The sequence below is a fragment of the Coregonus clupeaformis genome, unplaced genomic scaffold, assembly GCF_020615455.1.
Source record: "Coregonus clupeaformis isolate EN_2021a unplaced genomic scaffold, ASM2061545v1 scaf0018, whole genome shotgun sequence".
NCBI lineage: Eukaryota > Metazoa > Chordata > Actinopteri > Salmoniformes > Salmonidae > Coregonus > Coregonus clupeaformis.
Genome location: NW_025533473.1, coordinates 668,127 through 675,580, shown reverse-complemented (window position 1 = coordinate 675,580; position 7,454 = coordinate 668,127). Strand labels below are relative to the sequence as shown.

Below are 7,454 nucleotides of genomic sequence, written 5' to 3'. Positions count from 1 at the left end.
GGGAGCCTCACTGTGATGGCAGTCCGCCTGCTCCTTCTGGCAGCGGACAGAACCACTCGTCCACCGCAAGGGCTTCGGTCTGGCTCGGGGTCCATGGGGCCGGCTGATATCCCAGGACGCACTGGAAGGGAGTCAGCCTGGTGGAGGAGTACTCCGCCCAGGGAAGGAACTGGGCCCACTTCCCCTGCCGGTCCTCGCAGTGACTCATGGGGACTGGCCATGACCTGACTACCTCGACCTTCCTTTCATCCATCATCACTCCCTGCGGGCTGATCTGGTATCCCAGAAAGGAGACAGTGACCTGATGGAACTGGCACTTCTCCGCTTTAACATACAGGCGATTCTCCAGGAGGCGTCCCAGGACTACGTGGGCGATGTGATCCTCCAAGGTGACCGAGCAGACCAGGATGTTGTCGATATACATGACTACCTGGCGTCCGAGCATGTCTCGAAACACCTCGTTCACAAACGCCTGGAACACAGACGGAGCATTGGCTGATCCATAAGGCATCACCAAGTACTGATAGTGCCCAGACATCGTGCTGAAGGCCATTTTCCATTAATTTTAATTTTTTTTATTTCACCTTTATTCAACCAGGTAAGCCAGTTGAGAACAAGTTCTCATTTACAACTGCGACCTGGCCAAGATAAAGCAAAGCAGTGCGATAAAAACAACAACACAGAGTTACATATGGGGTAAAACAAAACATAAAGTAAAAAAATACAACAGAAAAATATATGTACAGTGTGTGCAAATGTAGCAAGTTATGGAGGTAAGGCAATAAATAGGCTATAGTGCAAAATAATTACAATTAGTATTAACACTGGAATGATAGATGTGCAAGAGAGTATGTGCAAATAGAGATACTGGGGTGCAAATGAGCAAAATAAATAACAATATAGGGATAAGGTAGATCATACCCCTCCCGGTTACGGATCAGATTGTAGGCACACCGCAGGTCCAGTTTAGTTTTTTTAAACGGGCCCTGCGGAGCTGTTCGACAGCGGCCGGCACCAACGGGATAGGATAGCGGTACTTGGTGGTGATGGAAGTGAGGCCTCTGTAATCGATGCACGGACGTAGACCTCCGCCCTTCTTTGCTGACGTAGAGGAGGTGAATGGGCGGATGAAACCCTGTTGGAGAGCCTCCTGGACGTCCCAGCACGCCAACTCCGTCTATACCTCCTCGCGCAGTCCTCTTCGGAATAGGGTGTAGAGTGCCGGCTCATTCCATCCTCTGGAGGCTGCCATGGTCCGGAAGGTGAGGGCGTAATCCGCAGCGGTCTGGGCACCCTGCCGGAGTTGGAGTAATCACTCACCTCCCTTTCTGCCCTCCGGTGGATGGTCGAAGACTGCCATGAACAGAGCCATGAACATCTCGTAGGAACCCAGCTCTTCCTCTCCTCTCTCCAAGACGGCCGTAGCCCACTCCAACCCTCACCCAGTCAGCAGGGAAATGACCGTGGCAACCTTGGACCTGTCGGTGGTGGGGACTCCCGTCTGATGTGCGAAACAGAGGGAGCACTGGAGTAGGATGGAGTCCCGTCATAGGGACAGTCGGGCATCGCTGACCTAGGCGGACTGCTGTCTAGGCTGGGGGGCTGGTTCGCTGGGATGACTCGTGGTAGGAGGCCCTCCGCTAGTTGGAGGTAAATCCTCTCGGGTGGTGTCGAGGCGGTGGAGGATGCAGAAGACCTCATCCATAGCCACACCTAGTTGCACCAGCTGATCGTGGTGTTGACGGAGTAGGTGTCCCTGTTCGCCAGTCGTCTGGGAGATGTCTTTCTCTTCTTCTGCATCCATATTTTGGGAGCAGGAAGCAGGTGCAGAAGGTGAGTTTAATGATAAGAATAAGGCAGATTAACAAAACAGGAGAAGCTTACTGAACGTGACCAAAACCAATACTGCCTGAGGCTACTGAGGGCTAAATAAAGGGAGAGTAATCAAGGTGATGATGAGGTCCAGGTGTGCGTAACGATGGTTGCCAGGTCCGGTGGTTAGTAGACCGGCGACATTGAGCGCTGGAGCGGGGGAGTGGGAGTAGGCATGATACAGACTGTTGGAAAGCAGACTGAACCAGGTTTTCCTCAAGGATTTTGCCTGTGCTTGGATCTATTCCGTTTCTTTTTCTCCTACAAAACTCCCTAGTCATTGCCGATGACAAGCATACCCATCATGATACAGCCACCACCATGCTTGAAAATATAAAGAGTGGTACTCAGTGATGTGTTGTGTTGGATTTGACACAAACATAACGCTCTGTATTCAGGGAAAAAAAAGTAATTTCTTTGCCACATTTATGCAGTTTTTATGCAGATGAGGTAGTCATTCAAAAATCATGTTAAACACTATTATTGCACACAGACTGAATCCATGCAACTTATTATGTGACTTGTTAAGCACATTTTTACTCATTAACTTATTTAGGCTTGCCATAACAAAGCGGTTGAATACTTATTGACTCAAGACATTTCAGCTTTTCATTTGTAATTACACTGAACAAAAATATAAATGCAACATGCAACAATTTCAAAGATTTTACTGAGTTACAGTTCATATAAGGAAATCATTCAATTTAAATAAATTCATTATGCCCTAATCTATGGATTTCATGACTGGAAATACAGATATGCATCTGTTGGTCAATGATACCTTTAAAAAAAAGGTATGGGCATGGATCAGAAAACCAGTCAGTATCTGGTTTGACCACCATTTGCCTCATGCAGCGCGATACAGTACATCTCCTTCGCATATAGTTGATCAGGCTGTTGATTGTGGCCTGTGGAATGTTGACCCACTCCTCTTCAATGGCTGTGCGAAGTTTATGGATATTGGCGGGAACTGGAACACGATGTCGAACACGTCAATCCAGAGCATCCGAAACATGCTCAATGGGTGACATGTCTGTTGAGTACGCAGGCCATGGAAGAACTGGGACATTTTCAGCTTCCAGGAATTGTGTACAGATGATCCTTGTCACATGGGGCCGTGCATTATCATGCTTAAACATGAGGTGATGGCGGTGGATGAATGACAATGGGCCTCAGGATCTCCTCATGGTATCTTTGTGCATTCAAATTGCTATCGATTAAAATGCAGTTGTCTTCATTGTCCGTAGTTTATGCCTGCCCATACCATAATCCCACTGCCACCATGGGGCACTCTGTTTACAATGTTGACATCAGCCAACCGCTCGCCCACACTACGCCATCTGCCCAGTACAGTTTAAACTGGAATTCATCCATAAAGAGCACACTTCTCCAGCATGCCAGTGACCATCCAAGGTGAGCATTTGCCCACTAAAGTCAGTTACGACGCCAAACTGCAGTCAGGTCAAGACCCAGGTGAGGACGACGAGCACGCAGACGAGCTTCCCTGAGATGGTTACTGACAGTTTGTGCAATTATTCCTCGGTTGTGCAAACCCACAGTTTCATTAGATATCCGGGTGGCTCGTCTCGCAGGTGAAGAAGCCGGATATCAAGGTACTGGGCTGGCGTGGTTACACTTCGTCTGCAGTTGTGAGGCCGGTTGGACGTGCTGACAAATTCTCTAAAACGACATCGGAGGCGGATTATATTAGAGAAATGAACATTAAATTCTCTGGCAACAGCTCTGGTGGAGATTCCTGCAGTCAGCATGCGAATTAAACGCTCCCTCAAAACTTGACACATCTGTGGCATTGTGATGTGACAAAACTGCACATTGTCGAGGGGCCTTTTATTGTCCACAGCAAACGGTGCACCTGTGTAATGATCATGCTGTTTAATCAGCTTCTTGATTTGCCACACTTGTCAGGTGGATGGATTATCTTGTCAAATGAGAAATGTTCACTAAGAGGGATGTAAACAAATTTGTGCACAAAATTTGAGAGAAATAAGCTTTTTGTGCATATGGAAAATTTCTGCTATCTTTTATTTCAGCTCATGAAACATGGGACCAACACTTGACATGACATTGCGTTTATATTTTTGTTCAGTATAATGTGTAAAAATGTCTAAAATCACAATTCCACTTTGACATTATGGGCTATTGTGTGTAGGCCAGAGACACAATATATCAATTGAATACATTTTTTATTCAGGCTGTAACACAACAACATTTGGAAAAGGTCAAGGGGTGTGAATACTTTCTGAAGGCACTCTAGTAGCATAACTAAGTTACAGGAAAGCAACCTACTCTTGTACTAAGTGAGCCAAGTTGATTCAAAGTCTTTGAGGTGACCAGGACATGAGTGTGTCCTAACAGGGTGAGGAGACAAAGTAGCCAGTGGTGGTTGTATTTCTGGGGCCTGACCAGCTTGCACAGCTAACTGGTCATTTTGGGCAAGCTGCAGCGACAAGGCCAGTATCCTTCCTGTATGACTGGCGGGTTATTGGGGCTGTGTGGTGATCAGTTTCAAATTCTACAACAGTTGGGTGCAGGCACTCAGCAGATGCAGCTTGCATGCCAACGATACCCTTTGACTAACTGGAATGTCAACTCAGCCTGAATGATGCTGGAGATTCTCCAGTAGTGCAGTGGTGGAAAAAGTACCCAATTGTCATACTTGAGTAAAAGTAAAGTTACCGTAATAGAAAATGACTCAAGTAAAAGTGACCCAGTAAAATGCTACTTGAGTAAATGTCTAAAATTATTTGGTTTTAAATATTCTTAAGTATCAAAAGTAAATGTAATTGCTAAAATATATTTAAGTATCAAAAGCAAAAGTATAAATTATTTCACAATCCTTTAATTAAGCAAACCAGACAGCAAGATTTTCTTGTTTTTTAAATTTACCGATAGCCAGCACACTCCAACACTCTAAACGAAGCATTTGTGTTTAGTGAATCCGCCAGATCAGAGGCAGTAGGGAATACCAGGGATGTTCTCTTGATAAGTGTGTGAATTGGACAATTTTCCTGTCCTGTAAATGGTGTCAGAGAAAATGTATGGAGTTAAAAGTACATTATTTTCTTTAGGAATGTTGTGGAGTAAAAGTAAATGTTGTCAAAATATAAATAGTAAATTAAAGTACAGATACCCCAAAAAACTACTTAAATAGTGCTTTAAAGTATTTTTACTTGGGTACTTTACACCATTGCAGTAGTGGAATTGTTGGTGGTAGTGGAATGGTTTTGAAGGAGACTATCACAACAGACCTGTCCTTAGATATTTCCAATGCCTAATTTACCTGTGGGTGGTGATTTTTGTTGAATGTGGCAAAAGGTCCTGCAGGTCACGTCCTACATATCTCTTTATATTCCTTTGGAAGTCGGGTAGGATGATAATTTGGCTGATATTAACTGTGGGAGGTTGGCTGTGATACCGGTCTGGGGCCGACCCAATAGAAGATGAGGGGAGTGACAGAACCAGCGAGCTGTTCTTGCCATAATATGGACTTGGTCTTTTACCAAATAGGGCTATCTTCTGTATACCACCCCTACCTTGTCACAAGAAGCATTAAGAAGGAAATAATTTCCACAAATCAACTTTTAACAAGGCACACCTGTTAATTAAAATGCATTCCAGGTGACTACCTCATGAAGCTGGTTGAGAGAATGCCAATTCTGATAAGAAAAAATACAGGGTGGGAGCGTGTTGTGTGGCACCCGTTCCAATGTGGAGGTTCAAGAGCAGAACTGAGTTAAGGTCAGGAAAATGCAACTATAAAAGCTTGAGCCTGGGTGAAGCTATTTAAATTGGACTTGAATCAGACTGCCATGATGCGGGTGGAGCTGGTGTTGCTGGCCGCTGTGGCTCTGTCTCTCCCTATGCTCTCCAATGGTGAAGCGCTGTGAGTACATCATAAATAAGATAGTTTACAATGTGGTAGAACATTTGGTCCCACAATTGTAAAGGCAATACATCAGCCATCATTCCTAGAATTGTCATGGTTAACGTGTCATAGAAACATTGATAAATAATAAATATTACTCCTAAAATTTGTAGTATTAATAGCTAGGTTTCCATCCAATTGGCGACAGATTTTCATTTGAATATTCTAGAATCCGCATAACGGATTTGTTGCGGATAAAATTGACTTGTACCAAATCAAAATCTAAGGTTCAATATGTTTCCATCGCATTTTCAACTCTACCAATAGTTTTGTCACAAAAACTGTTGCGTTAAATAGCAAATGTGCCTACTCTGGTCTTGGCACGTCCGCTCTAGCCAACAGCTCCCAGATACAGTGCGGGTAGGATAGTCTAGATGATGAGATTATTATGGATATAAGAGCGAGAATATTTGTATTTGTCAAACGGCAGTCAAGCATCGATCATCATATCGCCAGAATAAGACCCTCAATATTTATTGGAAAGGAGCATCAAGATCACTGTGCATTTTTAACCACCCTGTGAAGTTCATCATAACTTCATAACTGAATCTGTAGCCTAATAAACTGCATGGTTTCCCGGATCGTAGTGGGAGGACCACACACCATATCATTGCGTGACTCCAAGTTTAGTTCGATATGATGGTTATTATATCAGTATTTGTGCATAAAGGCGTTTCCACCGCCATTTCTCGCATAACTAATTTTACCGATACAAAAAGATCAAACAATCATGTCAAACGAACAAATGATTTGTCGGCATTTATAAAATTGTACCGAAACTTTCAGTTTACATCACAGCTGTCGTGATTTTATTTTATTTTATATGATAACTTTACTGTGGATGGAAACATGGTTAGTGCTATACAATTTATTGTTTACCAGTTACTGTGCATGCGTTGTGGATTTATTCATGTTTTGTTTGCATGGTCACTGCAGGTACCATAATGTTATGACACACCAATTGAATTTTTTAACCCTTGCAATTACACAAAAAAGTCAATATATATTTTTTAAAAGGATGGGGGAAATCCTTAAAGGGATTGTTCACTTTTTAAATCAAAGAGGAAGTTCAGGATTTTACAACTTGATGTTAAGAAGTTCCTCACCCTGAAAGTAGTCTATTGGCCAGGAGAAACTGTAATCTATGGTTTGGTTTTCTTTAAACAATCTCTACAAACATCAGCTTCCTTTAGCCACCATCTCCACCTCTGCTGTCACCACCTCTGAATGCTCTGCTATGGAAAGCCAACTGACATTTAGGATACTAGGGGGTAACTAGCCACCCCTAAGAACAATGTCTAATTGCTGACACAAAAAAGCAACCTTCGGAAAAAAATTGGTATGTGAATGAAAGTCATGCTTATGTGAATAAACTATAAAGGGAAATAAATGGCTACAGTTACACTTCTTTTAGTTATTTCATGAAATGTTGTTTATAGTAAAGGGGCGTTTTTTTTAAAGTACCTGTCACGCCCTGGCTCTAGGGACTCTTTTATGTTGAGCCAGGGTGTGTAGTGTCTATGTGTTGTGTTCTATGTTCACGATCTAGTTTATGTGTTTCTATGTTGGCCGGGGTGGTTCTCAATCAGAGGCAACGTGAATCAGCTGTTGCTTGTTGTCTCTGATTGGGAACCAT

At 43.4% G+C, this 7,454-nt stretch overlaps 1 pseudogene; it reads left to right on the top strand.

The window, feature by feature from the left end:
* The first annotated feature begins 5,677 nt into the window (after positions 1-5,677).
* The window catches only part of LOC121572671, a 50,724-nt pseudogene continuing 48,947 nt past the window's right edge, over positions 5,678-7,454 (top strand).